The sequence below is a fragment of the Bos grunniens genome, chromosome 7 (assembly GCF_055505025.1).
Source record: "Bos grunniens cultivar Pamir isolate PY7600 chromosome 7, Bosgru_T2T1.0, whole genome shotgun sequence".
In the NCBI taxonomy this organism is placed as follows: Eukaryota; Metazoa; Chordata; class Mammalia; order Artiodactyla; family Bovidae; genus Bos; species Bos grunniens.
The window spans coordinates 52673782-52688339 of NC_141171.1; the positions used below are offsets into that span (position 1 = coordinate 52673782).

The window sequence follows — 14558 nt, forward strand, 5'->3', positions numbered from 1 at the left end:
ACTCCTTGTGCAAGCGGCGGTCTTCTAAAGGTTTGGGCTCCTTACCCAACCGTTGTGCTTATCTCACAGCCTAACCAGCTCAGCCCCTTTAGGGGCCCAGAAAGGGCGGGGGGGCCGGAACAGGGTTGGAGGCCGAGTCAGCCTTAAAGAGCGGGACAAAGAGGCAGAGACTAGACGGAACTGGGGACAAGGGTAGAACAAGAGAGAGAAGAAGAGTGCTGCGAGGGACAGCTTTGCATCCCCGCCGCCGTTCCCTCCCCGTCCGTCTTGTCAAAAGGGGAGGGAAAGCATCGGGCCCTAAGTCCCCAGGGCACCACCTCTCCCACGCCCAGCAGGGTGGCTGGACTCTGGTACCCAGTTAACGGGGAACAGAAGCTGACATCCACAAGTCACGGATGGATATCCACAGCCTTCCATGCTGGCAAACCTTCAGAAGCCCCGCCATCTGACTTGGGGGAAAGAGGCCGAGGCCCAGCAGAGAAGCCCTCAACTGCTTCTCCCTCTTCAAGCGCCTGGTATAGGTTTCCTCCCAGGCATGCAGGGCAGCAAGGCAACATCCTTACTCCCAAACCAGGCTTTGCGGCTGCCCTTTAAGATAAAGGTGGTGCCCTGTCAGCACGGTTACCCAGCAAGCAGCCTTTTCATCCTGGGGTGAAGCCCCTTCTTCCCACCTCCCTATTGCAATTTGGAGGGGAGTGGTGAGAAGAAGGCCTGAGGATAACCTGCTCCTCTCCCTTCTCGGCATCTTGCCTGGAGCCCCAGCCTTGGAGCCTGTCCCCAGGGCCTGAGGCACTTCCCCTCAGAGCTGGGCTGGCCTTTAGCTGTGCGTGGTGTTGGGGGGTGGTGGGGGGGGGGGACACCCGCTGGCCGGCTTTGCTTTCCTGTTTGTATGAGAGGAAGTTGGCTGTGAGTCAGCAGACACAGGAACTGTCAGTCAGTAGCTAGGGGAAGACCCCTGCCACCCGGGGAAGGTGAAGGGAATGCGGGGAAGTGCCCCCTCCTCTCCCCGTTGCCCCAGCTTGGAACTGGGCAGCCATTTCCAGCATCCTGGAGCCCTTCTAGCTGAGAGGGAGAATGATAACAATACTTAAAACGGCCATAATAATGGCTACCAATTATTGAGCACTGACTAGGCCCCAGGCCCTGTGCAAACACTGCTTTGCAAATTTTGATTCATTTTCACCACAACCCTTAAGATAGGGAATTTTACCACCTCAATTTTACAAATAAGAAGAGTTTTCTGAATGCCTTTGTACTGGATGGGTAACTGGGGAGGCCAGGAGAAGGCTCTTCATAGAACTCCAACTATAAGGAGTGAAAATTGACCAAGGGCTTTGGCTGGTTCTCTCTGAAATCTATCAGCTTCTACTCTAATGCCAGCTTCCCCCTGGGAAGCTCCCAGCCAGTGACCCAGCTCGGTGGAGATCCTAAGACAGGTCTAATCTTGGGAGATAGGTGGCTCCCCTGACAGCGGACATTGACTAGAGATTTCCCCCTAGGATATTTCCTCTCAACCTTCCTTCCTTCCCTCTCTTTCATAGATCTCCCAGCTAGCTCCTGACTCCCTTCCTCTTTCACAGGCATTTGCTTTACTCAAATCCTTGCACATTTCATCCTGCCTTGGCAGCTTCTTCTTGGAGGATTCAGAGTAACTCAACAAGAGAGGAGAGTTGGGTAAATTAGTTCAGGCACAGGGAGCTTGAGGGATGGGTGCTGGGGGTCCTGGTCAGGACCCAGATACAGGGGTTCTGAGCCTATTTTTGTGTATGTCAGGCTCCCCTTTGACAATCTGGCAAAATGTATGGACCCAGTCTCAGAAGAATGTTTTTAAAATGCATAAGATGAAATATGTAGGATTACAAAGGAAACCAATTATATTGAAATACACTTATAAAATGATTTTAAGTGATATAATAATATATGTGCTTCTGTATTAATGCTTTAAATAAGATCTAGCGGTAGGTTGATGCCTCACATAATTTTGAAGCAGTGATGAGCATAAATGATATTTCAAAATACCTGCAATGCTGCAATCTGATACAAAAATATATATGATTTCTACTGGTGACAAAGTCATAGTTATGGCTAATAGGACTGGTTTGTAATTCCTGTTATAAATGAAGGACGGACGTGCTACATTTCAGCTAGAGATTAGTGAAAATAATGTAATTTTTTTCCCATCCAAGTTCAGTGACTCCAAGTTAAGAACACTTGAGTCAGAAGGTCAGGGCAGAGCTGCAGAGGGACCCAGCTCCCTCAGACCCCACTTCCCTTCTCTGACTCAACCCTTTGGGGCCAGTGGAGCATCTGGCGCTTGGGTGATATCTTCCTTTCCTCTTTCTCCCTGGCTCTTCTCAGTTTCTCTGATCTCTGTCTCTGTCTCTGTGTGCCGCTGTGTCTCTCTGTGGCCTCACAGTCTATCACTGAGGGGACAGGACAGACTCAGGGGATTCCTGTAGCCTGGGCACAGTGGAGCAAGGAGAGCTCTTTAATTCCAGGGTCACTGGGAGCTGAAAGACGGGGTGTCCCTGAGCCTCAGAGTTCTGGGGGGAAGTGTGGGTGTTTCCTTCCCCACCCCCTTTCCCATTCTCAGCCTTCTTAGGGGCAGAAATAGGCCAAGACAGAGGTGAGTAGTGAGATTGAAGGCAGGAAATGAAGGCATCCCAGGCTCCTGAAGATAAGGGTTGATGCCTCTGTGATCCTGGACTTGGGTCCAAGGGATCTTTTCCCAAGCTCCCCTCTTTGGAGCTGCAGTCCAGAACTGAGAGGTCGAGGCTGTCCTCTACCCGCCTCCAGCCCCCCAGGAGAGCACCGACCGGCTGACCAGGTATGGGGTGAGGGCACCGGGGCTCTGGAGTGAGCCTGCAGCTGGTGTCAGCCCCGACCTTCATGAATGAGCAAAGGGAAATCAAGGGCCTCATGGAAGAGGAGCATGGGCTTCTGGGGTTGATATTTCCTCTGAATACTTAAGAATGGGGGAAGCACCAAGTCAGCTCTCTCCTTGTCAGAGTGCACACCCTCCAAGATGATTGGGACCAAGGGTCAGAGAAATTAGGGACAGAGAATGGTCACAGAATGTCCTGGAAGAGCTGAAGGCATCCTGGGAGAGAGCAGGGGGAATGGTAGTGTGCAGGATGAGCCACCTCTTAGGAATGAAAGTGAGACAGGATGGTGGCTCTTGTCCCTTGAAGGGGTTCCTCCCGGCGGGGGGCTGGGGGGGCAGTTTCTTGGATCCCTGCTCCTTAGCCAGACCTCCTTCATTCTCACTGACCACGGAGTCTACCTACAGCAAGATCGGCAAATCCAGGCAGTGCCAGGGAACTCACTTTATACTCCAGGGACAGCCATGGCTGGCAGTCTGGGCTGAGTTGCCTTTGCCTTTTGGGGTATCATCTGTGGTACTACTTGGAAAGAACCCTCTCCAAACTTTAATGCCGGACTCCCACAAGTTCACCCTGGCAAGAGGGACTGTGTTGCCAACCATCATCGTCTGATCTGCCTGCTCTGGTCTAATCCAAACATAAGCTGCAGGGCTTACATGACCCAGAGTATGCATGGAGCTATGGTTTTATCAATAAGGTACAGCCCAGAAACCAAAAAGAATGAACAGGTTCTCCAGTGTTTCATCTCTCAAATGACCTTATAACATACAGCAACACTTTCGTGTGCTTCACAAACCTCAGTTGTCTGGGTCCTCTCCTTGATAACCTATCTCCCCCAAAACCTTCTCATAGCCAGCCCTGTCTGTCTCTCTGCCATGGTCTTTTTTGTGCAGTTTGATTCAACTTCTCTGGCATTTTGAAGGGAGAGAGGAGTAAGAATGAACCATGACATTAGTGAACCTTAATCCTAACACGTGGGATAAAGGGGCACTAGTGAGCAGAGGAAGGGGCAGAACCAAGCAGGGGTGGTGGTATGGAAGGGAACTTTCTAATAGCCCTTCCGATGTCTCTGCTCCTCCCCACCCACGCCACAGACTGACTACTACAACCCCCATCACTTAGGAGACCATTTTGCCCACTGGAAGGGGATGGTATGATGTAGTAATTAAGAGCAAAGCCTCTAAAGTCAAATCCTGACCACACCTCTACCAGCTCTGGGACCTGAGCAAGTTACTCACATCTCAGTGCTTCAGTTTCCTTTTCTGCAAAGTGGAGATAGTAATAGTACCTTCCTCATAGGATTGTTGTAAAGATTTATCCATGGAAATATATAGATAATATGTGCAAAGGGCATGAAACACAATTAAGTGTTCATAAACACTCCCTATTCTTTGTCACTATTTTCACCAGTCACTTCCACGGTGACTCCAGAATACAACCAGCTTACTTGTTACCCCATCGCCCTGGTACATTCCATGATCTTGTTTTAATCAATCATCCTGTGGCATCCATTGTCAAATTAGGGCACGTATTTGTCCTACTTCTGCCATCCCCCAGGGTCCCTGGTTGTCATCTTGTCTGTTCTACCAATTTGGCTATTCCTCATCCAATTTCCTGTCACCCCCGATCACCTCCATTGTCTTCAGTGGCCTCCAGATCTCACTCCCGTTCCATGTGGTAGAGGGCACAACCTCACCCACATTTAGGCCAGTCGGGCTGGGGGTGGGCTCTGAGGGGCATGTTTTTTGCAGGAGGAAACACTCCCCATCGATTATTTCATTTATTTCTCACATTTCTCCCCATGCTTAGATATCTGTCATATTTTTATTGAGCATCTCTTATGAACCAACTGCTGCTCAAGGGTTTAGAGATTGTTGGGGGTCTATGGTTGGCCACCCCGAACTATGCCTCAATGACATATTGATTCTTTTGAATTAAAGTTACCTAAGAAACAGCCAATGCAAGAGGGACACCCTGACTTTCCTTTCTGTCTCTCTGGAAGCAGGAAATCCATCTCTCATGTGAAAGGTGCCCTCCCTGCATCTGGAGGTGGAAGGGTGCCCTTATCACCAAAGATAGAAGGTCAGGCCAAGAAGCCTGTATAAACAAATCTTGTTACTTCTTTAATTTACTGCCCCAAGACCAAATGCTATTTAAATTCTTCACTAATTGGGCACCCCAAACCCAAGTTTCTTTGTCCTGTCAGTCTCATACATTTATTGTTTCTTTCTCTATAAAGTACAAAAGCTACCTGCTTTGGCTACTTCTTAGGTCCCATTTCTATGAGACCTCCATGTACATGAATTAAAATTTCTTTTTTCTCCTGTTAATCTCTCTTGTGTCAATTTTATTGTTAGTCCAGCCACAAGAACTCAAGAGGGGTAGAAGGGGAAATTTTCACTCCCCAACTAGGTATAACAATGAGCACAAACAGACTGCAGAGTGTGGTCTACTAGGGGAGTGAGACAGTTATCAAAGAACCCCAAATAAATGTATTAGTACACACTAAAATGGTTGTTCTGGACGGAGCACTATAACAACTTGTAACAGAGGAAGCTGACCTGGTCTGGGGTTCTGCAAAGGCCTGTCCAGAAAGCTGTGCTTAAGCTGAGATCAGAAAGAAGGTTAGGAGTTAATTGGGGGTGGGAGGGAGGGTCTGTCAGGCAGAGGAATCACAATGGGATGCAAGCCTCATGAGGAATAGAGACTTAGCAAAGACCCAGGGAGTTTGAGGCCACCCAAGATTAAGGGACCTCAGGGGCCAGGCTGTGAAGAAGACTCTTGTTCTTGGTTGGGCTCTGGTCTCCATTCTCAGAGGAGTTTAGACAGGTGATGCATTTTTGGGAAGATGGCTGCACGGAGACTGGTGAGGATGAGCGCAGTCCTCCCCACCCCCAGTTCTGGCCTGAGGACTGTGCCATCTCCCTTACCCACACACTCCCCTCCACACAGCCCCTCCCCAGTGCCCTCCTCACATTTTTGTGAGGATGAGGTCATCGTGGGGGAGGGGAGGGAGTTCCAGGCTTCTGAGCCTCCTTTATCCTGGAGGGCCAGGGCAGCCCTGGGAGGGGGAGGGGAGGAATAAACACAGAAGAGCTCCCATCCACCCCCATCCCCACCCCTGGAACTAGAGCCCCGTTCCTTCCACCCTAGGCTGTTGATGTGAGCTGTATCTACAAGGAGGTATTTTAATGCAGTTTCACTGCTAGACAGCTGAAGAAGGGCATCTAGTCCTGCACTTTTAGCACTGGCTCCCCTCGGGACCTCGGGCAGGTCACCCCCTCACAGCTCTGTTTCCCAATGTGTACATTTTGTGGGCAGGGATCTCATGGTCAGCATAGTGACTACATTTAAGAATACTGTACCGAATCCTGGAAATTTGCTAAGGGAGATCTTAAATGTTCTCACCACACAAAAAAATGGTAACTATGTGAAGTGGTAGATGTGTTAACTAAATGTCATTGTGGTAATCATTCTACAATACATATAAACATATATCAAACTATTGCACTGTATACTTGAAATTCATACGATTCTGTCAATAAAGCTGGAAAACAATTTTTTTATGGATCCAGCTTCCTTGCAATGGAAGCATGGAGTCTTAATCACTGGACTGCCGGGGAAGTCCCAAAGCTGGAAAGAAAATATAAGGTTAATGGGCAGCAGTGGTGTCCAAAAAAACCTTCTACAATGATGGGCATGTTCTGGATCTGTGCTGTCCAACATGGTGGCCACTAGCCACATGTGGCCATTGAGACACTGGCATATGGCTGGTGAGTCGGAGGAGCTGAGTGATTTCATTTTATTGTAATTAATTTAAACTTAAATAGCCACATGTAGCTAGTGGCTACCACACTGGACAGCACAGGCATACCTTAAACTTTGCAGGAGTTCCCTGCTGGCCTAGGGGTTAGGATTCTGGGCTTTTACTGCCATGGCCCAGGTTCAGTCCCTGGTCAGGGAACTAAGAGCCTGCAAGTCATGCAACGCGGCAAAACTTTTATGAGAATTCTCCTTCGATGGCCCCCTCTAGTCCCATTTACGTGGCCCAGGCGGGCAGGGCCGACTGCCTGGGGCTCAGGTCCCAGGTCTACCTGCTGCTCTTTCTGCCTTTAATAAGCAGAAAAATAGAATCTGTCCTGGAGGTAGAATGACTGGGAAGACCCCAGAAACTAGCAGAACACAGTCTTTCTTTAAAAAAAAAAATAGAAATATAGTTCATATACAATATTATGTAAGTTATAGGTATACAATATACTGATTTGCAAATTTTAAAAGTTATAATCCATTTATAGTTGTTATAAAATACCGGCAGTACTTCAAGCAGAACAGTTTTAAGCCTGGACTTCTGCCCCAGCCTGGAGTACTTCCCACACATCTAAAGAAAGGGAGGGTGAGGCCAGAGCTGACATTAGGGACATTTGGTCTCTTAGTCTCTGCTTGAACTTCCTCCTGCCCTGCCTCCCTGAAAACCACCAGATTGCCACTGGGACGGTCCCTCCTGGGGCACATAACACCACTGTAGTTGTGAGGCTGTGCTCTGGAGATGGGGTCGTACCAGAAACTTGAAGTGTTTATAAATTGAGGGGTGTGGAGGAGCCAGAGGAGAGGGAGGGATCTCAGGTAGGAGGGAGGTCGCTCAGCCCTCATCCAGCCCCTCTGCTTGCACTAGCAAAGGGAGTGGTCACTGTTCGCTGCTCTGGACCTTCTGCTTGAGGCTGCCTTCCCCACCCCCCCACCCCCGCCCCCAGCACTACCTACTCGCTTCTGCGGTTTTTACTGTCCACATCATCCGAGGATCAGACACTCCCCCTCCCAAGAATGTGAAGGGGACTCAGGGGACCTAGACTGCAGCTCTACGGGGATGGGCATGTCCGCCAGATGCAAATATTGTCCTCCCTTCTCACCTCAGGGCTCCAGCCACTCCTTCCCCAAAGCTCCCTGCGTAGACCTGTTTACAGAAGACAACTCTCACTGGGATTCAGCTTCCTTTTTTTTCCATTTGGCAATAATCGAGCCTTGGATAAATCTCACTGGCTATGATATTGCCACTGCACAAAGCTGGGGGGACTCAGCTTTCTACCCTCTCTGCTCTCCCTCCTTCATTTCTCAGGTGCCCACCCCCTCTGTCAACAAACCCCAACTGGAAAGACCTTGGTTGGTTCCTGCCCTCCCCGCCCCCCACCCCTTCCCCTGTCTCCATTTCTTTGGCTTTGGCAGCAGGACTAGAGGGGTCAGGCAGGCTCTAGCAGTGACCATGGCGTGGGACACATGAGGGGAGATGGCTCTCAGACACCCCTCATCTTAGGTCTTCTAGAAGCAGTTTGTGGCCAGGATTCAGGTGAAACCCAGGGGGCCAAGGGTGAGACAAAGGGGGACAGGGGGCAGAAAAGATGTGCAGACGGGGGGAGCACTGCCCTGAGATCCCGGCTGCGTTTCACGGTGGACATGCAACATGCGGGGGGCTTCTGCTGAAGGCTGTGAGGAGATTCACACTTTGGAGTGGCCCACAGTTCCTACCCACAACCTAGCCCCGCCCGCCGAGTGTCAAGGTGCACCCCAAGCTTCTGGGTTCTGTTGCCCAGTCCCAGGTTGGCACTCGGCAACTGCACAGCGTGGCCTTTCGTCTAAACCTAAAAGCAGAGGGGCAGCATCAGAGAGAGCAAGGAGGTAATCAAGGCATTTGAGAAGAAAGGTTTGTGTCTCCAGGCAGCCCACCACTGGAGCTGCTGAGATTGCCTCGAGCCTTCTGGTTTTACCTGACTTACCTACTGCAACACGGTGCCCTTGTTTTCTTTCATGAGAACAAAGTTGTCATCACCTTCGTTTTCCTCAAAGGGAGGTACAGTCCACTGTAAACAAGTCCCCTTTAAGATAGTGCTAGATGGGATCTCAAGGAAGATACAGGCGAGAGGGTTAGGAAGCAAGCCAGGGACCCACAGCTGTATCTGGTCCTCAGTCCAAACTGATGACGTCATCTCTCGCTCCCCCTCCCCTCAACTAGCCCGTTGCAGATCTGGGCTACTAGCCTGATGATATCATACAGACTCTTGTCCCCGAAAGGTCTGATTCTTTGATTATCTGCCCTTTGGGGATTTTCATTTTTGAGGTTGTCCAAACTCTTGCCTGGAGAATCCCATGGATGGAGGAGCCTGGAAGGCTGCAGTCCATGGGGTCGCTGAGAGTCAGACATGACTGAGCGACTTCACTTTCACTTTTCACTTTCACGCATTGGAGAAGGAAATGGCAACCCACTCCAGTGTTCTTGCCTGGAGAATCCCAGGGACGGGGGAGCCTGTTGGGCTGCCGTCTATGGGGTCGCACAGAGTCGGACACAACTGAAGTGACTTAGCATAGCACTGTCAATTAGCACTGGTGGGACGGTCTAAGAGATGCCCCATGAATCCCCTGACTGGGTCCAGGGGAACCCTGCCCTGCCTTCATTATATCTATGTGTGTTCTATCTAAAGCCATGCTTCCTCCTGGCAACCAGGATCAATGACCTTGAACAGTACAGTGATGCCCTTTTTGGCTATTGGTCCCTGGTATAGGGGCTTCCCTGATGGCTCAGTGGGTAAAGAATCTGCCTGCAATGCAGGAGACATAGGAGACACTGGTTCGATCCCTGGGTCTGGAAGATCTCCTGGAGAAGGAAATGGCAACTCAATCCAGTATTCTTGCCTGGGAAATCCCATGGACAGAGGGGCCTGGAGGGCTACAGTCCATGGGGTCACAAAGAGTCAGACACAACTGAACAACTGGGCGTGCACGCACACCCCTAGTGTGAGGAGCTTCAGGTGCTTGGGTTTAGTGGAAACATTACTGTGTTCCCTGGTGTAAGTTCTCCCTTTCTGGGAACCAGGACCTCTAACTGGCACAGCCTGAAGTTCGGGGGACAAGAAGGAAAAGTTGTGCACATCTGAGAGTGAGATAGTCCACTTCCACGCGGGTTCTGAGACCTGTAATTTCCAGGTAGAGGGGACACAGTGCTATCCAAAGCAAGTACCCTGTCAAGGTACAAACCCACAGGTGTTGTACCGCTGCTGGCATCGTCTGAGCATTCAACAGGTTGCTCTGATGTTCTGCCAGGCCGACTGCTTGTGGGTGCTGTGGTACAAGTGCATAAGAGCGATGAATCTGCTGATCAGCATCCCATGATTACCTCATACCATATATTAAAAAAAAAAAGGGATGAAAGCCCTAAATGTAATAACTGAAAGTGTAAAAGTCTTAGCTGGCCCCACTACTGTACCTTCTCTGTGGAGGCTCCGTAGACAAGGAAGACAAGTGTGAATCCTGAGCGCTCACTGGTTCCAGGAAGGATGAATGACGGTCCGCTTCAGGGTGGAAGGAAGTGGTTCAGGGCAATCCTCCTGCCATCATGGCTTGGCTGGCTCTTCTATGCCACTCGCTTGGGGTGGGTCTTGTAGTAGGTGGGTTTTGCAGTAGGTGGGTCGAGCCTCCAGCATGGTAGAAGCAGCTCAACCTTGGTGAGGGGAGCCCGTTTTGTCTGGTATACACAGCAAGCTCATCTCTGGCCCACAGATGCTCTGTCCAAGGGCTGTGGTGCAGGCACTTGGGGTGGGCAGGAAGAGAGGTCCCGCCTGATGAACCATTCTATTTGCCTGGTTCAGAGCCTCCCAACAAAGGATGCCCTGCAGCGTGTTTACCTAAGACCAGAAGTGTGCACGCATGATGCCCCTTCCCAGGGTCTGTCCATCTACTGTTCCCCCATCCTGTTTGCTACCTATCCTGGTCTTGTTCATTCCAGGCTCCTGACCAACCGGCCAAGACATTCATTATTTCCCAGGAATCGGGGAATATCCACACCTCCATCCGTCTCTTCTTCTGGACCAAATGTACCCTTCAAAGCTTTGCACATTGGGTGGGACTTCCCTTCCTTTCCCTATTGATGGCTTAAAAAAATTATCTATATATATTTATAATATATACATGTATGCTGCTGCTGCTGCTAAGTCACATCAGTTGTGTCCGACTCTGTGCGACTCCACAGACAGCAGCCCACCAGGCTCCCCCGTCCCTGGGATTCTCCAGGCAAGAACACTGGAGTGGGTTGCCATGTCCTTCTCCAATGCATGAAAGTGAAAAGTGAAAGTGAAGTTGCTCAGTCATGGCCGACTCTTCACGACCCCATGGACTGCAGCCTACCAGGCTCCTCCATCCATGGGATTCTCCAGGCAAGAGTACTGGAGTGGGTAGCCAGTGCCTTCTCCATATACATATATATATTATATATAATATATTTATATATTTACCTGATTTCTTGCCTGCACGCATTGCACTTAGTCCCCTGACCAGGGATCAAAACTGTGCCCCCTACAGTGGAAGCACAGAGTGCTAACTACTGGACCACCAGGAAAGTCCCCATGGATGCTCTTTGGGGTCACCCTGAGAGAGCCATGATGTGACCGCAGTCCACTTCCAACTCTCAACAGCATATCACAGTGACCCTCTGTGAATCAGGCCTGTGTCCCGTCCTTGTCTATCAGTTGGGCACAGGGAATCTGAGAAGCTACACAAGGTTTGTGACCTAATATCCCCCTCCATCCTGTCTGTGCCTTCCTCTCCATTCCTGACTCATTGGGGAGCACCCCCTCAGCTCTCTGGCCTCCAAATTCGCTTCACACCCTTGACAGGCCAGGTCAGATGGGGACTTCTATGCCTTGGGGGGTAGGGCTGTCTCCCCAAGGCTCAGCATCCTCTAGGCAGTAATGCTATGATAATATCACCAGCAATAGCTCCCCCACTGCCAGGCAATGTGCTCACAAGGAAGGCCAGGACAAGAGGAGAAAGAATGAGGGGCCTAAGAGGGTGTCTCAGTGTCCTCAAGTTTTGTGCCCTTAAATTTTGTGTCCCAGGGACCTCACTTGCTTTTCCCTGGTCCTGATCCTACTAATAAGCTCTTAACATATATTCGCCCCTGTCAGTCCCACAAGTAAAGATTATCATCCCCCTTTGACGGATGAGGTAACTGATTCAGAGGTTAATTTGCAAATTAGTACTGGCACAGCCATCTTCTTCTGATTTTAAGGCTTAAGCTCCTCATCATTTAGCTATATTGGTCTATCTTAGCCTCACCTGAGCCCGAGAGGAAGCTCCCTGCTGGCAATCCTCTGTAAAGTTGTAATTCCCAGGCAGGCTGCAGGACCGTGGTCCACACTGTGCCTCTTGCACAGGGGCAAAATTGATACCCATTTTCTGCAGGCCATTAGAGGAAGGGGCAGATGGTGACTGCAGCCATGAAATTAAAAGACGCTTGCTCCTTGGAAGAAAAGCTATGACCAACCTAGACAGCATATTAAAAAGCAGAGACATTACTTTGCCAACAAATGTCCATCTAGTCAAAGCTATGGTTTTTCCAGTAGTCATGTATGGATGTGAGAGTTGGACAATAAAGAAAAATAATCGCTGAAGAAATAATGCTTTTGAACTGTGGTGTGTTGGAGAAGACTCTTGAGAGGTCCTTCAACTGCAAGGAGATCTAACCAGTCCATCCTAAAGGAAATCAGTTCTGAATATTCATTGGAAGGACTGATGCTGAAGCTGAAACTCCAATACTTTGGCCATCTGATGCGAAGACCTGATTTGTTTGAAAAGACCCTGATGCTGGGAAAGATTGAAGGCGGGAGGAGAAGGGGACGACAGAGGATGAAATGGTTGGATGGCATCACCGACTCGATAAACATGAGTTTAAGCAAGTTCCGGGAGTTGGTGATGGAGAGGGAAACCTGGCGTGCAGCCGTGCAGGGGTCGCAAAGAGTCGGACAATACTGAGCGATTGAACTGAACTGAGGATGGAAGGGGAGCCTTCTTAAATATTTCCACTAGATGGCGCCCCAACACCGAACCATGAGCTCCAGCAGCTGAGTGGGCAGCCGCCCCAGCCGGGAGACAACAGAGCCAGGCCCTCCCCTGTCCTCCTGCCAGCCTTCCCGAGACCTAGGGCTGGGGGTTCCCAACTCAGGCCTCAGCCTAGGCCTTCCTCCTGAGCGCTACTCACTAATTTAGGTCCCGCACCCTCCTCTGTTCTCTCCGATTTCTAAACGCGCCATCCCTACTGCACTGCCCTCAGGGGAAGGTCTCAGGGCACAGGGGAGAGAATCTTCCTCCTTTCCCCTAGAAACTGTCTCTTCGCTGTGCCCAGCACCTCCCATTGCTTCCACAGCACTGCCTTTTTCCTCTTTCCCTTCCCCGAATTCCCCAGGCCCTCCTCGTCACTCCCACCCTCTTAGCTTCTGCCAGTCTTCCTAGGCAGGGACCATTAGGGCCGATTCCACAGATTTGGTGATGCAAATGCATGCAAATATATGCAAATCGCCATGTAAAGGAGGCTTGCCACTGTGGTTCTAAGTGGCTGTCACAGCTTCTCTGACACCTGTTCTGAGAGACAGCTGCCCTGCCCCCTCCTGCTCAAGCATCTCTGTGTTATTTGCCCCCTTCTCCTTCAAGACTATGGCTTCCAGCCTCAGTTCCTTCAGACACCCTGGATACAAAGGACCCTTGGAATCTTTTCTCCATCCTCCCTAGAGGGGGCAAGGGGGAAAGCACATGTTGTTGGGCCCAGGCTTTGGCATCTGAAAATTACATCATTTCCTGGCTGTGTGACCTTGGAAAAGAAGTATAACTTCTCTGAGCCTTGGTTTCATCAGTAGAGTGGGAATAATGATTATACTCAAGTCAAAAGGCTGTTGTATGGATTCCACACTATGCAAAATATAAAATGCTTAGGACAGTGCCTTTGAACATATGAAGTGCGTCTGCTGTTAACATTATGAGCATCACTGACCCTGCTGGTCATCGTATCCTGCAGGCTTGGGCTTGGAAACAGGTCTGCAGATGGACACAGGTGCACAAGTGGACTCATCCCTGTGTGTGCATGTGCACACACATGCATGCACAGCTGACAGCCTCATGCACTGGCTGGACACATGCTCGGGTACACACACATTCAGAAGCACACACAGGAGGAGGCTGTGGGAGGTGGAGTCTGAGTCATCGAGACCAGAGCTGTGGGTGGTGCTTTTGTCCTGATTTCCGGGGCTCCATGCTCCATTTCAAACAAGGAAACGTATGGGGGAAGGCACAGCCACCCCTGAAACTGAAGGACCCATTGTGTGGGCCCCTCTCTTGCATCAGCCCCCTCCCTGGACCTGCTGTCATCCTGGTTCCTACCCAGTACTGCGTCATCTGGGCTTTTCCTCCCCCTGACCTCGCGCTCGGCGTCACTAAGTCCCCACAGGTGGGGCAGGGCAGGCCCACTGGGGCTGTGATGTCATAACACAGGCCCTGGGTGACATCATTGAACAGTAGGTTCCTACTCCCTGGAGCTCGCTTCTGTGCATAGTGGGGAAGGAGAGCTGGGGGAGGCAGCATATGGTGGGAGTAAAGAGCCTTTAATTGGGAAGGAAATAGACCCAAGTTCAAGTGAGCTCTGGTTCTGTGTGACTTTTTATAGTTTCCTGAACCTCTCGGGTCTCAATTTATCAGTAGAATGAGGTCAGTTATACCTAACTCAGAGTGTTTGGGGGACTTTTCAGCAGAATAATGCACATAAACATGTCCTTCATTCAGGGCTGCTTGGACTGAGTGTTCACATGTAGCCTTCAGTCTGGATGATGCTTATTGAAAGTGAGAGGAGATCCTCTGGGCAACTCC

At 50.3% G+C, this 14558-nt stretch overlaps 1 non-coding gene across 1 annotated transcript; it reads right to left on the reverse strand.

Annotated features, from left to right (window-relative positions):
* Positions 1–7807: 7807 nt before the first annotated feature.
* On the reverse strand, positions 7808–7945 carry LOC147369557 (U4 spliceosomal RNA). Its single transcript, XR_015168676.1, has one exon. It is a non-coding gene; the product is annotated as a U4 spliceosomal RNA (small nuclear RNA).
* Between the last annotated feature and the right edge of the window lie 6613 nt (positions 7946–14558).